At 40.7% G+C, this 18,846-nt stretch overlaps 1 protein-coding gene across 1 annotated transcript in view; it reads right to left on the bottom strand.

Moving 5' to 3' along the window:
* The window catches only part of LOC124114348 (FMRFamide receptor-like), a 199,400-nt gene extending 182,661 nt beyond the window's left edge, over window positions 1-16,739 (bottom strand). Inside the window, exon 1 of the mRNA XM_046474867.2 lies at window positions 16,611-16,739. The gene's annotated coding sequence lies outside the window, so the exon portion shown is untranslated. The remainder of the gene's footprint in view (window positions 1-16,610) is intronic.
* Window positions 16,740-18,846: the final 2,107 nt, after the last annotated feature.

Below are 18,846 nucleotides of genomic sequence, written 5' to 3'. Positions count from 1 at the left end.
ACCGTCGATTTGTATCGATATTCCTTGTATCGATATATCCGGAAAGGAGGGTATCGATGGATCATAATGAAACCTTATTAACTCGAAGTCATCTGGACCGTCGATTTGTATCGATATTCCTTGTATCGATATATCCGGAAAGGAGGGTATCGATGGATCATAATGAAACCTTATTAACTCGAAGTCATCTGGACCGTCGATTTGTATCGATATTCCTTGTATCGATATATCCGGAAAGGAGGGTATCGATGGATCATAATTAAACCTTATTAACTCGAAGTCATCTGGACCGTCGATTTGTATCGATATTCCTTGTACCGATATATCCGGAAAGGAGGGTACCGATGTATCATTATATCGATGTTGATTACGTCGTGAAATAACTGATAGCAATGATCGAATTATGAGCTCGAATTGATCAGTTTCCCTGTACGTATGTGTTAATTGTCCAATTACATTTAAACTGATGAGGAAAAGAAAGTATACACCCATCCATATTTGATGGTGCCTAACAATTAAACAAACAAGAAATGGTTATTCGATTATGATGCAGTATTTCGGCGACTGTTTTCATCCCAAAAACGTGTTGATATCGTTTGTAAAATGGCGGTCAAATCCAATTTCCAAGTACCGTATTCGACGTAATAAGCGCCCCGCTCTAATAAGCGCCCATGGCGGTATTTGCTAATAAGTTGGTGAACAATCCCAATTAGCACCCCTTCCGATTGATCAATGTTCACAAGACTTATTTATTCGCGTACAATACGCACTCGTGTGTTATATGCACCCTTAATTATGGGCAATTAAATTCTAGAAAAATATATCTCTCGTACATTAACATTTCAGGCTGTCAGCATAAACCACGAAATTTATCTTTCAACTCTGTTTTTTCACCAACGTAATATTCTAATAAGAGCCCCCTTTTTCTAATTTTGAGAGCGCCCTGGGCGCTTATTACGTCGAATACGGTATATCCTTTTTTGCCCTGCAGTTTCGGTGGTGTGTCAGTATATTTCAAACTGTTTCAAATTTAATGATAACGCTGAGAAACTTGTTTATCTCGAATGTCACAAACTCGATATATCGTTTAAGACGAGGTGCCGTCATGTTAACAACCCTTTTCGGAAACTCCGTTTATCTGGAACTACTGATAACGCGATTTGTTTTCGAATGTCCTGACGAGTTCGAGATAACTTTGAGATAACTGACTTCACTGCATATTATCTTCTTTGTCCCCATCGACAGTGTAGATGCGAAGTTACGGTTTGGGTCACAGCCATTATAGTTGCCTTGTTTCATAAACCGTGTATGTCTTTAAAGAGATGAGGGGGCACGGGTGGCCCAGTCGTCTAAGGCGCCGCGATTCGCTGTGCAGAGTTGCGTCCCTTTGGCACGCCAGAAACCTATGATTGTGGGTTCGAATTCCGGTTCGCCCCGATTATGTTTCTAGGTTTGTCAGCACTATACCCGTGCTCGTGGGTTTCACCGAATTGGTAACCGTCTGAGACCTGCATCACTTCGGGCAGATTTCATTTGCCGGAACAATAGTCACTGGGGGATAAGTCTGGGCTGTAGGGTGGGTGATTTAACTGTTCGAATCCACATTCACATATGGCGGCCTGTGCAATTCTCGACTTGTGAACCGGAGCGTTGTCATGCAAAAGTAGTATACCACGTTTTAACATCCCACGGCGTGTGTGAATAGATTTTCGCATTATTCTTTCATTACATTAGAATAATACTGTCCATTGATTGTAGTTTTGGGTGGCATGTGATCAATCAGTAATATGCCTCTTGCATCCCAAAATATGGTGGCCATTACCTTGCCATCCGATGGTTGAGTACGAAACTTCCTCGGAGGCGGAGTATTGGGGTGCTTCCATTGCATGGATTCCAATTTAGTTTCTGGGTCCCAGTGGTTGATCCATGTTTCATCACCTGTCACTAGACGAGAAAGAAATCCGGCTTCATCAGCAGTATAGAGATCCAGGAGGTCTCGACAACTTTCAGTTCTCTGATGGCGATCTTGAGCTCTGAGGTTTCTAGGTACCCATCTTGCAGATACCTTGGACATACCAAGATCCTCATGAATGATGGTTACAACAGTTCCAACTGATATCTGGAATTCCCTGGAAAGTTCAGATACTTCCACTCGTCGGTCAGACAAAATTCTTCTTTCTACAGCAGCAATGGTTTCCGGTTGGGTGGCATCTGAAGGCCTGCCTGACCTTGGGTCATCGTCTATGAACTCCCTACCCCTTTTAAACTGTAGAGACCAACGGCAAACTGTGGAATAGTCAGGAGCATCCTTACCTATCACTTTACACATGCGATCATGGATTTCTTTTGCTTTGCATCCCTCCTTGGTAAGGAGCTATTATACCGCGCAGTGTTCATGTTTGAGAGAATCCATGATTGTGACCACCCTAAGTTGAATGAAGCCATCACATCTAACTTATGGATGTGTCTGGAACTTGTTATGACACGTGTCACACCTGCCACAAGTTGACATTGTTTGTGTAAACACAAATGCCCATGTTGCAAAACTTATTGAACGCCCCTCGTACATTTGGCATATGTTTGAAGCACAAATACTGTTATTATTCTGACTGTGCAACGCTGGTTCAAAGAGAAGAATATTACATGTTGTCAAAAGTATGAGTGTTATTGTGGCAGTATGTGATTTCAAATGCAAATATTCCGGGCATAGCATATCCTAAGTAGCAATGACAATTTAGAATATGCATCGGCATTGATTGGATAAAGTAAAACAAACCCTTGACGTCAAAAGGAAGATCTCAGACATAAATTGAGAATTTATGTGAAGATGAAGGTTTTCGACAGTAGGCATTTGAATGTATTTAAAAAAATATCCATACTGGCATGTCAAATAACATTAGTCCCAACAGAGTTCTGACAAATGTTCTGGCTTGTCGAATAACATTTATAAAAAAAAACAACATTTCTGTTAACGTGTAACACAAAAAACGTAATAGCTCACTGTTATTAAATAGCTGGAGAATAAATGACATTATACTACACAAATGCTTTTCTGGCTATGTTCAATCCTTTCTATTCTAAGCTACAGAGTCGTTCATGCCAAGAAATTATACACATGGTTCAGTGGACCTGTGCCTGACGATTCAGCAAAATTCATTAAAGTACTATGTTTACATTAGTATTGGGCATCAATACAGCTCAGTGATTAACATATACTAGTATATGTTACAGTCAATTTGTAAAATCAGTCAATTTGTAAAATCTGATTCACATGGAAATTTACAAATTATTTTATTTATAAATATTTCAGTCATTTGATAATTTGACTGAAAAACTGGTTTATAAACACACTAATCATGCTAGGATCAGACTGAGTGACTTGAGTGACTTGAGTGACGGTTAGGTGAGCAATTGACTTGCCTTTGCATGTGTTTGTGAAGGTTGTCACCTTTTTACGAACATCTGGTATCATCACTATTTGATAGTTATTCATAAACACATGATATAGTCTGAATTTACGATCGACTATTTTAGTACAGATTACTTATGAATATTGAAAGGTGTTTTCGCTTTTATTTACGACGCGAACAACCGAACCAAGCTTTTCTGCGTTAAAAACGTTCTAAACCTAGATATCTCAGTGCACAGTAATATTAATACCCATCAACAATACAGCCAAAACTCCGGCTGCGTATTTGAGCCGCGGTGTGAACAGACAAACTGCTTCATCTCAAGATAGCATTAGGAATCACTCACAAAATCAGTGGGTATTAAGGAATACGTGTGTAAGCTCATTGACTGTGGGTCAGCTAACACTGACGTTCCTTTTGTCAAGGATAATCTTGTACTTTACGGCGAGAAGACTTTTGCGAGGAGTCGTTTCCTCAATTTGTGGTACATGAAAGTGTCAATTACTTCTCTATCAAGGAGTCAACACTTAAGACATGTAGACCCCTGCCTTTTATAAACATACGACGTTGAGAGCAGGATCTCGAAACCTCCCTTTCTTATATCGTTACGACGAAATCAACAGCAACATTGAAATCTCTAAACCACCCTTCCTATCGTAACCTCTTCATGCTGTTATGACGAAGTATGCAGCAACATTGAAAGTCGAAATCCCCTTCTTTGTGTCGTTACGACGAAATATATAGGAACACCACATGTCGTAGGGTCCGTACTTACGTCGCTATGACGTAATCTTCAGACTTCGTGACGTGTGCAAAACATTTCGAACTTACATATGTATAAGTTGACATGTCGCTCAGAAGACATCTAGTTCACACCTTTCAGTTAGAAAATGTACTTCTCTAGCCAGGTGAAAATAAATACTACATGCTTATAAGGTTCACAGTCAGAGGGAGTGGGGATGGCATGTCTATTTCCCCGAGATTAATTAAAGTGTTTGTTCAAACGTTATTTAATCAATGTTATAACTTCCCTTAGGTTAACTGAATGTGGACGTTTTTGGCAAAAGCTTTCATTTCGATTAAGTCGTCGGCCCGTGCCTTCCCCGATCTGCACAGCTCATTCCTCAAGCTGTGGTATTTATCAGTCTGGGCCATTCCCAATACAGCATCAAATTTCTTAATCGCCACTTCCACCCTTCACACTGCTCTCTGCCGGCATGCTCTCTTAGTGCCATTCTAGAGCTTCCACTGACTTCAGATGGACTATTTCTTCTTGTCACTGTGGTCGTTATGTCGTTTTGAAGAGGTCAAGTATGCTAAACTGGGGAGCAAAAGAAACTATACCTCTAAGTTGATTGTATGTTATGTTTGATTTTCAATTGAAAATTAGCGATATTATATCCAAGAAATGAACCATACTGGCGCATACTCAGCACTCAAAGAATACTCTACTTCTATAATTTGATTTAAAACCTTTAAGAATTAAAAGGAAAATCGCAAAATACACCACTGCTGGTAGGTATCACAGACATTTATCTTTAGAAATCAATAAATTTGACTTTTTCGCCACAAATTTTCAATTCAAACATGATAGGGGCGTGCACGTGTGGTTGAAAATTCATTTCTTAACCCAGTCATCATTGAAGTAATTTAATATTTACACAAAATTACCCAGCCATAGATTACGTTTTACAAACTGAAGCAGGAATGAGTGGTGGTTAGATAAATAAAATAAAATTTAGCCGTTCTTTCAATTTTCAGTTACATAACAACAAAACTCGATGTACTTAAGCTCTTCAGTTTATTTCTCTGACGGTTGACGTTTTGGCATGAAGGTCATATATTATCTGAAATGTGAAAGGAGGAGCGACGGTCTGACGAGCCAGACTTCACATGGCTTCTACAAATGACGAAATCACTGCAGGATAACGTTTCTCTTATTACGTACACTCAATCAAACTGAAAGTGATTTCTAAAATATCGATCTTAAAGTTAGACTACGGTTCCAGCTGTATCAACATGCTTATCAGTTAGTCCCAAGAGTGACCTTCCTGATTGTGTATCAAGGTGCCCAGACCAATCGTCAGTCATGCAGTGAACCAATGGCACGTCTGCTCCATATTCGGTTACTTACGGACATTTAACTGTACTATTGACCAATGAGACTTGATATTACATTGACTCAATTACACGACATGTATGCTTCAGTGCGCAGTATTACATACGAGCGGTGTCTGAAATGTTCTGCGTCAAACTACCAAGGATGTATAGTACACCCTTAAACGTTTGCATGTATTACGTTCAACGCTTTCCATTCTTGCTGGCTGCATTTGAAAGTTATTCTCAGTTGATGAATATAGGCAAAATGGCTACCGCGCTGTAATCAAGTGTCTCCAACTGAAAGGGATAGCTCCAACAGCCATCCATGTGGACATTGTGTCAACTTTAGGGATGATGTTCCTTCCTCTGCCACAGGTAAGATGTAGGCGGCTGAATTCAAGAGGAGAGGAGACAGTGTAGAAGATGGTCCAAGATTAAGAAGAAGGCTGATAAGAGTCATTAAATGATGATGGGTGATCGAGGTACCACCAACCATCACAGCGCCACAACATTGGGCATATGTCATGAGAGAGCTGAGAACATTCTGAGGAATGAACTGGTCTTTACAAAGGTTGAGACTGACTGTGTTCCACTGCTTCTGGTCAGAAACCTTCCCGTTTCCTCATCTCTCAGTGAGTATTTACGTCGTTTGGAAGCGGACCCAGCTGATATTAGTAGCGATTTGTAACCATGGATGGGCCTTGGGTTTACAACTATCAGTCAAGACTAAACAACAACCAAAGCAGTGGAAACATCTAACGTTTTATTCCTCCAAAGAAGACAAAGTCTGTCCCACCAGCTGGCAAAGTGATGGCCTCGGTTTCTGGGATCCCAAAGGAATCATGCGAGTGGCCTACCTATCGAAAGGTCAGACCATTAATGGCCAATCTCATGCTAATTTGCCAAGACACCTGCGTGAGAATATAAAGGCAAACTCGCTGACGGTGTAAAAGATGTTATATATTTGGGATAACTTTTTCTTAGTGAAGTACAGATCCCCGTACTTTCTTTTTCACTGAAGCCGTGTTGGTCCACTAGTTCAATCCCCCTGTGCACAAGTCTGTTCTCGCCTTGGCAGGTACGCATTCATGCGTATTTGAACTCATGGGACTTTCTCCGTAGTCACTAGATTTGCCACCGCCAGATACTTCCATCTGTCCCCAAACTTGAAGAAAGAAATGTCTGTCAAGCACAATGCATATGCTGAAGACGTCGTTTCTGCTGTGAAGGACCTTCAACCAGGAATTACTCATTTCCACCAGCAGCTGGAAGCCTTCTACACCAGAGGCATCCAGGAACTCCACCATCGCTGACAGACGTGTGTGGACCTCTGGGGGGATTATATTGAAAAGTACCTCCATCACCGCAGTTCATCTTATTTAGACATCCCTCTACGTCGCTGGGCGCGGTACCACATATGGGTCGTCGTGTAGCACTACATAATTATGTTTTAGTGCACGGTACTACATACGGAAAAATGTGTTCAAACATCGAGTCATTGTCGGACAGTAGAGTCTCAGAGGTCATTAATGTTTCAGTATACAGGCCTACATATGTTTCAGTGTGCAGGATTATATACGCTCCAGTGTACGGCGCTACATACAGTGTGAGGTGTTGCACTGATGTTTCAGTGTACAGTGCTATGTATGTTTAAGTGTTCAGTAATGCGTATGTTTCAGTGTTAAGTAATGCGTATGTTTCAGTGCTCAATAATGCGTATGTTTCAGTGTTCAGTAATGCGTATGTTTCAGTGTTCAGTAATGCGTATCTTTCAGCGTTTAGTAAAGCATATGCTTCAGTGCTCAGTAATGCGTATGTTTCAGTGTTGAGTAATGCGTATCTTTCAGTGTTGAGTAATGCGTATCTTTCAGTGTTTAGTAAAGCATATGCTTTAGTGCTCAGAAATGCGTATGTTTCAGTGTTTAGTAATGCGTATGTTTCAGTGTTCTGTAATGCGTTTGTTTCAGCGTTCAGTAATGCGTATGTTTCAGTTTTTAGTAAAGCATATGCTTCAGTGCTCAGAAATGCGTATGTTTCAGTGTTCAGTAATGCGTATGTTTCAGTGTTCAGTAATGCGTATGTTTCAGTGTTCAGTAATGCGTATGTTTCAGCGTTCAGAAATGTGTATGTTTCAGCGTTCAGTAATGCGTATGTTTCAGCGTTCAGAAATGCGTATGTTTCAGCGTTCAGTAATGCGTATGTTTCAGCGTTCAGTAATGCGTATGTTTCAGCGTTCAGTAATGCGTATGTTTCAGCGTTCAGTAATATGTATGTTTCAGCGTTCAGTAATGTGTATGTTTCAGCGTTCAGTAATGCGTATGTTTCAACGTTCAGTAATGCGTATGTTTCAGCGTTCAGTAATGCGTATGTTTCAGCGTTCAGTAATGCGTATGTTTCAGCGTTCAGTAATGCGTATGTTTCAGTGTTCAGTAATGTGTATGTTTCAGCGTTCAGTAATGTGTATGTTTTAGCGTTCAGTAATGTGTATGTTTCAGCGTTCAGTAATGTGTATGTTTTAGCGTTCAGAGATGTGACTCTTTTAGTGTTCAGTGATGCATTCGTTTCACAGTTCAGTAGCACGTATGTGTCAGTGTACGGGACTACACCTATTTCAGTTTTATTGTTATAAGTAACCCTCGGGGTGTGCCTTGGCTGAACATAATTGTTTACAATGTATCCAAATCTGTCGAGACAATACCTTGACTCTAAGGGCAACTTGATTGAACCCCGAAAGCTCGTTGAGAAGACCATAAAAGCTCGTCCAAGATAACCTATTCTAATTAATTCTTTCTCGAACACGGCATATGTCGCCCAATCAATAGAGTTCATCACCATTGGGATCAGTTATCTTAACCTAGGAAACATGATGCTTTCCTTCCTTCGCAAACGCATTCAAATATCGTTCAGCAATCCTACTCTTGAGCTCAATAGCTGGACAATTAGAACAGATATGTATGAGAGTTGAGTGAGCATATTGCCCCATCGTATGGCAAGCATACGACTACCTGTAATCGCTTTGTCAATAGTTTTTTACGATACACCTGAGGTTCCATTAGAACAATCGCAATTAAGATTTTTGTCCTTTCTCTTGTCTAATATATCTAGTATAACCCTTCGTTATATTGCTGGAATATTGCTAACATAGTATATAGTTGTATGGTAAGATGCTTGTTTCCAGCGCATTGTTTATTTTATTTTATTTATTATTTATTGGGTAACAGTGGTGTTACAGGATAGAATAATATTTATTGAGTGAGTTTATTGGTTTTACGCCGTTTATCAATATCCAAGCAACATCAGAATAGGACATATCGACATTGTTCCAATGTACTTGTATTATCAACGACACATCTCGTGAAGAAAGTGGCAGCAAACATGGACAAAATTATATTATTCGGCTCGAAAACATGTTAATATGTACGCATCAATATGGTGCACGTTTCTTCACATAAAAAAGTCGTGCCCGTCTTCCAGCTTAATTTGATGAACGAACACTTTATCTATATGACTTCATCTACCGCATTACCTATCTCACTGAAACACAAAATAGTGTCAGCGTTGCGACTATCGTTGATGGTGTATTACAATGGTTGAAGTGCTACGAATTCCCAAACCTCACAATAGTTGAAGCGCTGCGATTTTCGTAATTCCTATTCTTTAACGTAGACTTACAAAAGTTGAAGAGCTGCGACTATCGAAACTCCTATATTTTAACGTAGACTTACAAAAGTTAAAGAGCTGCGACTATCGAAACTCCTATATTTTAACGTCGACTTATAATAGTTGAAGCGCGGCGACTCTCGCAATTCCATTCATAACTTAAACAATAACTGAGGAGATGCGACTATCGTAACTCGTATATTTTAACGTCGACTTACAATAGCTGAAGACCTGCCACCATCGTAATTCCAATACTTTAAAGCAAACAACAATTCAAGAGCTGAGACTGTTGAAATTTCATACGTTAACGTAGTCTCAGATGTACAATAGCTGAAGCGCCGCGACTATTGTAAATCCCATACCGTACCGTTGACTTTACAATAGTTGAAGACATGCGACCATCGTAACTCACATACGTTGACATAGACTTACAATAGTTAAATAAAGTGACAAAACCCTTTCCATATCCAACAGAAATCTCTGCATAAAGCAGGATCGATTGAACGATATCGACTCATATCATAGTGATGAAACCAGGTGTTAGCGAAAAGGTGAGCGTATCCTGCCCCACCAGTGGCACCCGTCACAGGAGATGCGACTATAGTAACTCCTAGATGTTGACGCGCTGCGACTATCGTAAATCTTATATTTCAACGTAGACTTACAATAGTTGAAGAACAGGAACTATCGTAATTCCAATACAGTAACGCAAACAGCAATTGAAGAGCTGCCACCATCGTAATTCCAATACAGTAACGCAAACAGCAATTGAAGAGCTGCCACCATCGTAATTCCGATACAGTAACGCAAACAGCAATTGAAGAGCTGCCACCATCGTAATTCCAAGACACTAACGCAAACAGCAATTGAAGAGCTGCCACCATCGTAATTCCAAGACACTAACGCAAACAACAATTGAAGAGCTGCCACCATCGTAATTCCAATACAGTAACGCAAACAACAATTGAAGAGCTGCCACCATCGTAATTCCAAGACACTAACGCAAACAGCAATTGAAGAGCTGCCACCATCGTAATTCCAAGACACTAACGCAAACAGCAATTGAAGAGCTGCCACCATCGTAATTCCAAGACACTAACGCAAACAGCAATTGAAGAGCTGCCACCATCGTAATTCCAATACAGTAACGCAAACAACAATTGAAGAGCTGCCACCATCGTAATTCCAAGACACTAACGCAAACAGCAATTGAAGAGCTGCCACCATCGTAATTCCAAGACACTAACGCAAACAGCAATTGAAGAGCTGCCACCATCGTAATTCCAAGACACTAACGCAAACAGCAATTGAAGAGCTGCCACCATCGTAATTCCAATACAGTAACGCAAACAACAATTGAAGAGCTGCCACCATCGTAATTCCAATACAGTAACGCAAACAGCAATTGAAGAGCTGCCACCATCGTAATTCCAAGACACTAACGCAAACAGCAATTGAAGAGCTGCCACCATCGTAATTCCAAGACACTAACGCAAACAGCAATTGAAGGGCTGCCACCATCGTAATTCCAAGACACTAACGCAAACAGCAATTGAAGAGCTGCCACCATCGTAATTCCAATACAGTAACGCAAACAACAACTGAAGAGCTGCCACCATCGTAATTCCAAGACACTAACGCAAACAGCAATTGAAGAGCTGCCACCATCGTAATTCCAAGACACTAACGCAAACAGCAATTGAAGAGCTGCCACCATCGTAATTCCAATACAGTAACGCAAACAACAATTGAAGAGCTGCCACCATCGTAATTCCAAGACACTAACGCAAACAGCAATTAAAGAGCTGCCACCATCGTAATTCCAAGACACTAACGCAAACAGCAATTGAAGAGCTGCCACCATCGTAATTCCAAGACACTAACGCAAACAGCAATTGAAGAGCTGCCACCATCGTAATTCCAATACAGTAACGCAAACAACAATTGAAGAGCTGCCACCATCGTTATTCCAATACAGTAACGCAAACAGCAATTGAAGAGCTGCCACCATCGTAATTCCAAGACACTAACGCAAACAGCAATTGAAGAGCTGCCACCATCGTAATTCCAAGACACTAACGCAAACAGCAATTGAAGGGCTGCCACCATCGTAATTCCAAGACACTAACGCAAACAGCAATTGAAGAGCTGCCACCATCGTAATTCCAATACAGTAACGCAAACAACAACTGAAGAGCTGCCACCATCGTAATTCCAATACAGTAACGCAAACAGCAGTTGAAGAGCTGCCACCATCGTAATTCCAATACAGTAACGCAAACAGCAATTGAAGAGCTGCCACCATCGTAATTCCAAGACATTAACGCAAAAATTAATTGAAACGAAAGGACCTTCTTTTTCAATTCTTCCTGGGGGACGGGCTGGGGCATGTGTGTGTGTGTGTAGTGTATGTGTGTGTGTGTGTGTGTGGGGGGGGGGGGGGGGGGGGGGTTGCCCGGGTAGTTTCGTGGTTGAAGCGTACGCTCGTCACGCCGAAGACCCGGGTTCGATTCCTGACATGGGTACAATGTGTGATGCCCATTTCTGGTGTCCCCCGCCGTGATATTGCTGGAATATTGCTAAAAGCGGCGTAAAACCACACTCACTCACTCACTCACTCACTCACTCACTCACTCACTCACTCACTCACTCACTCACTCCAACAGAAAAACAAACACATAAGTATTCAAGGACCTGAACCGTTTAAAGTTGAATAAATCGTTTGCAAATCGTTGCCCAGATTAATTTATAATTTTAACAACTGGCACACAGTCACACAAAGTACGACTTTGTAATGCATGCGGAAGTAATGCGTTTAAACATCGAATCATTAAACATAGTCCGACAGTTAACTCAGAGAGGTCATTAATTTTCACAGCACGACGTTTGGAACAAACTACAATTTCACAGTACGTCTGAGTACGCAGGTATTGATTGTGCAGTTAATCTACAGTAGTTTAAATCAAGGCATTGGCGAGAGGCAGAACTTATTAACTTTATCTGGCACAAGCAGAAAACATCTAAAGACAAAAACAAAGTGACCGACAAATACTGAACACTTCTATTGAAATGAATTTCCCATTACTGTGATCTTTGTCGTGCATAAATGTTCCTCGGGAACATGTTTTACTCATAAGAATTTGAACTTAATTCATGCTGAGACAGATAAAACATAACAGATATATAATTAATCGACGTTTTATTAAATAAATTAGGGACCAAAACAGCAATTCGATTTTAGTGTAAAATAGTCTATATCGCGACCAGAGATTAATCATAACTTGCCATTGCCTACCAAAACGATGTCATTAATTCATTTGCCTCAATCCATAATGACTTTCTGTGCAGGAGTTACACGTCTATTGTACATTAAGAATAGGGTCACCTACAAAAGTAGGCGAAATACGGCCCTTGTTTTCCTTCAAATCCGTCTAATTATTATATATTCTGTTATAGCGATGTGGTGTTAATAAAGGTATAACCTTCTTGTGCGTTCTGTCCGCGGTGCGTCTTCGTGCTCTCTTGCCCGTCTTGTTATTGCTGGAATATTGCTAGAAGTGACATAAAACCATATGACACACCCACTCACATACTCATTGACCATGTTCACTCACTTCATATTGTATACGGGGCGGTCGGGTAACCTGGTGGTTAAAGCGTTCGCTCGTCACGCCGAAGACCCGGGTTCGATTCCTGACATGGGTACAATGTTTGAAGCCCATTTCTGGTGTCCCCCGCCGTGATATTGCTGGAATATTGCTAAAGGCGGCGTACAGCCATCTCACTCACTCACTCACTCATATTGTATACCCTAACTGTTGATAGATACAATGTTGTAAACCAGGCGATATGCATATACTTAAATCAGTTTGTAACAAATGATACGCATCCACACAGAGTGAAAAAAAAGATATACGGTACAGCAGATTTCAACATCGTTTACACCGGTTATTGGTGAGGGAGTGAGCTTGTACCCTCCGATGGTCAGATTATCCAAGTAGTAACGAGTGAACTTGGCTTGTTAACCTTTGTAGTTCAACTGATAGGTGATCATGAGGTAAAATTGGGTTTAACGTCGCGTCCAAGATTATTGCACTTATATAGCGACGTGCATGCTAGTGTGTATGTGTGTGTGTGGCTGCTTGTACTAGTCCGGACTGATGCCGATTTACAGTGCGAGCTCACTGAGATACCATGTGCCGTTTAACATGAATACCCCAATCAGACACGGTATACTGACTCCGAGCCGACTAGTCCTAGTTTTAGCCCCTTTATGCTGAGCACCAGACAGGATAACAACAAGTACCATCTTTTAACGTCTTTTGGTATGACGCGGCCGAGTATCGAGCCCCGGACCTTCCGCTCTCCGGGCGGACGCTCTACCACTAGACCACGGAGGCGGTCGGCTCAACTGATAACGCACACGTGAACGTCTATAGCAATGAACGGCAAGCTATTATACAAATTCCAATATTCACCCAAAGAAATAATTTTATGGATAACACCTTCTGGTTTATTGCATTTAGCAACGTTTCGATATAGATTCTTACACAGTCATCAAACTGGTAACGGTGTAAGAACCAGACGTTGTTTTCATAAACTTTTGTGTTCTTATTTACTCACCAACTTCTAAAATGCCGATCAGTCAAAGAATTTATGGAAATAGTTAACTTCAGCAAAATACTATCTGTTCTTATTGCCAGACACCAAAACCACAGGCAAAACTTAATATTTAGGCCCCAGTTCACTTCCCTACCAGTCTGTGGCGGAAATGGTATTCATCACCTCAAAACGAAACCACTTTCGGTCCACGTTCTTAACCCTACCAGGAGTCCTTCGTTGTCTGCTGCGGAAATAGTATTTATCCCCCAAGAACATTATCACTTCCGTCCCCATGGCGTCCCATGAATGAACAGATCGGTAAATTCTGGAAGGAAACCATGCTTTGGCCTGACCAAAATCCTTAGCGAACAGCTCTTAAGTCTACTGGTTGAGTTGTTGGTGCCTGACTGTCCACGAGTTGGTTGTAAGGTTCACAGCTTCTCCTTGTATTAGGAGAACAGCCCCGCCCCAAGGATGTCTGCTGAGTACTGGTATCTGTCTGTTCCAGACAAGGATCTCAATGGTTAACTTCTGCTCCTTGTGTGCGGAGAACAGCCCCGCCCCGGGATGTCTGCTAGTCGAATACTGGTGTCTTTCCGTCGAAGACAAGTTCTCAAGGTATTGGTAGATCCTGATCTCTAGAATAGCTACTTTGAGAACCGATTGGCATCCAGAGTATGGCCAAATCCCTAAGAAGCCTGACGCCATTTTCAAGACAATTTCCAATATTATATATATCACAGCTATCTACAGGACGACGATCGGTCTCAAGTCGCGATTGAGGCGCTGTCCACTGGAACTTTCAGTACTGACCTGTCCGCCAATATTTCCGTATGGCTTTCCACTTTAACTCATCTTTAGACGTGTTGGTGCTTCACTGCTTTTATCTCCACGCCGGTTGTATGCTAGCTCCGCTTCCTGGATACAAGCTGAAAGCTTGACGTTATCAAGCCGATACCATGTACAGACCGCCGACTTCAACGCGTTATCAAGTGGCTCCGGCGAAGGCTATTAGCGTTACCTGGTTGTCACCTGTCTCCACTTATAACATCACACGCTGTGACCATTTTTCTACATTTCTTTCAGTTCAATTTATAAATATAAAGTCATCACTTTTATTAAATCGAAAAATAACAATCTCATAAAGAGATATTAATATCAACACAGCGCAGATATCTAAAACTTTTGAAGGTGACATTTTCTTTTTTTATGCACGCGTTTCATGTATTTGTCTTATATATGTTGATATAACATTCTATATCTTCATTGTTCGCTTGCATTGTCTCACTTTTGAGTGAAGTGAAGACTGATAAAACTCTACAGCCTGCATACATAAAAATAACAATGTTCAATTTGCACAACAAAAGTTTGTCTCATACTGGGAAATGTAATACGGATTTGTTTAATGAAACAACAAGAACACACCAAGCAAATTACACTTTCCACTTGTTCACTGACGTCATCATTACGTCATGGCATGACGTCACGATGTCAGTAAAGAGGATTTACTTAGCCGTTTCCTAGTTTCTAGTGATTCTTTCAGTTTTAAACTTTTTGATAAATATTTATTTTGTAAAATAAGTCAAAAGCTATGTTTGTCAAACTACATTTTCTAGTTTAGGCTAAGTCGTAACCCACAGTGTATCTATCTTATAATTTTGTTAGATCAAACCGTTTTACCTCGCCCATGCTCATGTGAAATTCAGTTTGTTCTCAGGGATAAACCGTGAGGTAAATTGGGGATAGTCTAGTTGCTAAAGAGTACGCTCCAGTACATTTCTGTTTGATAGGTGCAATGTGTGCTGACGTGTCCCCCGCCGCGATAGAGCTGCAACATTCCGGAAAGATGCTTAAAACCTACCCATTCACTCATGAAAGTAACTCGCGCAGTTGCAATTGGAGAATCGGACTACAAAGCAACTTCCGTACAATGATAAGCTGACCACATGATTATCACAGCAGCGTTCTGAAGTTGTTAAAACGTGTCTACATCTTTGATCTTAACTTTCCCAAAAATATCTTCCCGATCTGCCACTATAAGGGTAAACGTTAGCTATTACCAGCGTTGAAGGATTTATGATAGTATATGTGACATAACATAAGTTTTAATCATAAACCCAATAACCTTTGTATTTTAGCAACACATAGCGCTTTGAAATTGCCTACATTTTTACCTTTGAAAGAAAGACGACAATGTGTGAAGCAGATACACGGCTAACTATAACATTAAATATTCACTCGTGTAGCGTCTTTGGATCATGTTCTTCCTTCATCTCAACACTGAATGTCAGTCAGTTAGATGTCAACTATGCTCTCCCGGCAGTGTGAATATTTCATTGAGACAACCAAACAAAACCAAGAAACATACGGGTGTATGTAAAAGACATCTTGGGAAATGTTAGATCGGTAAATATAATAAAAAATATCGATACACTTCTTAGTTGCGATAATCTGGGATTGTATGAACATGCAGGATCTTCAGTTTTAATTCTGACTCGTCAATAATTAAACCGCGATGGATTTCTCCGTTATAAATGTTTAATGTACATATTTCCTGAGACGGTCATGAGGAGAAAAGGTTCCATCAAAGATAATACTGCGGAGATGTGTCTGAATTGTCTTATTATCATTTCAATACATACATACACAAAATTGGTTGATTCTGATCATATTTAACAAATACAATTAATATGGATTGAAACACTTTACCTGTTTCGAAAAGAACAATTCTCGTTTGCCGCTGTGAAATACTTCCAAAAACAGATTAAATCAACAATATCCAAGTTTGTTAGCCTTCAGTTTCCACATGCACTTCCCGCAAGACATATTTCCACCTACCTGACATGCACCTGTCGAAGGTTTCCTTTGATGTGTGCCGCCCGCGAATACAAGTTAGGTATATCCGAAGCGACGAGGTAGAGGGAGTAATGCTTCGAAGAGAGACGAGAGCCTACTGTGTGTGTCGGCGAGACAGTGATGATTCCACGAGCTGGTATCGATCTCAGAGTAGTGTTTCCGCAGCTAGCGCTTGGCTCATTTCGGTCAAGGACTATGTACGGCCCTGGAGAAACACAGTTACCTCTCTTGGACACACTGCAACAGCGAACAGATGCATATATGATCATTGCTCAAAACATTTAACACATGAGAAATGCTGGCTTTTAGACGATCTCATTGTAACAATGCATTACTACTTCACACCAATGTATTATGTCAAGGAAATTGATGTCCCTCAGAGTCAATATGACATTACTATACATGTATAAGTCACATTTCGAGTGAACGACAGTAAAAAATAGTTTATTAAATTCAAGTATTGTGTTAGTGAATACGGAATAAGTACTTCTGTCACTGAAGTCGCCTTTATGTGAGACGGCGCATGTCGTTGGCATTTACCACTTTGGAGGAACCCGAAAGCACGAGCTTAATTACAGACAAACCAAGAAACATTATAAAGGGGAATGCTGGATTCGAACCCCAGTTTGAGACGCAACTCTGCACAGCGATTATAGACGAGGGACCCACTCGTGCCAATCAAGTGCGTAATATGCAGACAGTATCCGTGACGATGAACAGAAAGCGTGTAATATTCTTCCGATATTTGCAAGTATGCAGTCCAGCGAGTGTCAATGTTGATTGGTCAGTTAAAGCGACACCATCCCCCATTGGTTAGTTTATATTACGGCGGGTGTGTACGAAAAGTATCTAACGAGCAAAAGCAACTAAGATATTTTATGACATACACGAGTTTTTATTTGAACAGCATCTAACCACGGCGAGCGTTTTAATTTATTCTTTTAAATGCTAATTAAATTTAACGTTGAATAATTGACGCCAGTGATATATTTTAGGCGTATGAATATTAAGTTCAAAGAAGGTGATTCGTCAATAGCTTTTTAGCTCAGTGTGAGATCTTAGAATAAAGTGCGCAGCTATCTGCGAGCTAAGTAAAAATAGATAAGATTCAGAATGAAAACATGCTTGTACTTTTCAACCTCAAATGTCAGGACGTTAGAAACATCTGCTTTTAACTGGAAAATGTAGCTTCATATTAAATCAAACTCGGTTCAGTGCAGTGGACATCTTCTCTCGGCAAGGGAGTGAACTGTCTAGAAACGTCCAGGTTCCACCCTTGCAGGACTAGGCTCGAGTTATGGAGGTATATTTTGGGTTCACAAAACTACCATGCAAATTTCGGTCGATTGCAGGATTTCAAAAGCATGCATGCCGACAACCTAGCGTCAACAGATATTTCCCAATCTTTTCATGTTTTTATCAAGGTGCTCACGTGAGTTGATGCACATCGCGAAGTAAGACCCGTTTACAACATAGGTCTTGATTATCATCAGATCCTCTTCACTGAGCGACGCCATTTTATTTGAAGCAAATGCAAATGATATGAGAGGTGGAGTCTGATTGGTCAATAGGAGCGACATAGAAGGGTCTGATGGCGCTACGATCGAGCCTGGAAATTCCAGCCTAGTTCAGCAAGGTGGAAACTGGACTTCTACAGTCAGTTAACTCCCTTATCTCGGAAGATGTGCAGTAGAGGAGAACCCCCGAGACGTGTTTACAGTTTGATTTCACACGAAGAGCAGACGGATGTTATGACATTTGTTGTAATGATTGTTACACCAATACCGAACCACCACAGATAAACGACAAAAGATTGCAGAGGTGCAGAAGTTGACATTTCTAACGACTGTCCATTTCATCCATGGGAGGCTACTCTCATTTCCAGCCCGAAGTTCAAGGTCATAAGTACGTCTGCCATGAAATGGATGACGCTGCGACGAAAGCTTTCGTTTATTGATCCACTAAACCTTCATAAGTCCACCATGCTTGCATTACTTTAATACATGGTCGGGTGTCCATATACTTTCTCGATTTCAAATATTTGTTCGTAAGTCCTGTGCTAGATCAAAGGCTAAGATAAACAGAAAAAAAGGACTTAAACAAAATCGAGTCAAACATGTTAATTCGGCGAGTTCTTACATGTATACATACATCTCTTTTGTTGGGTAAAAATGAAAAGAGTCTATTGGGAGCAGATCATCGATCTGGGAGAGAAAAA

Source organism: Haliotis rufescens, unplaced genomic scaffold (assembly GCF_023055435.1).
Source record: "Haliotis rufescens isolate VD_foot unplaced genomic scaffold, xgHalRufe1.0.p SCAF_4, whole genome shotgun sequence".
NCBI lineage: Eukaryota > Metazoa > Mollusca > Gastropoda > Lepetellida > Haliotidae > Haliotis > Haliotis rufescens.
Note: the sequence above shows the minus strand (reverse complement) of the source record. Positions and strands in the feature narration are given on the sequence as shown.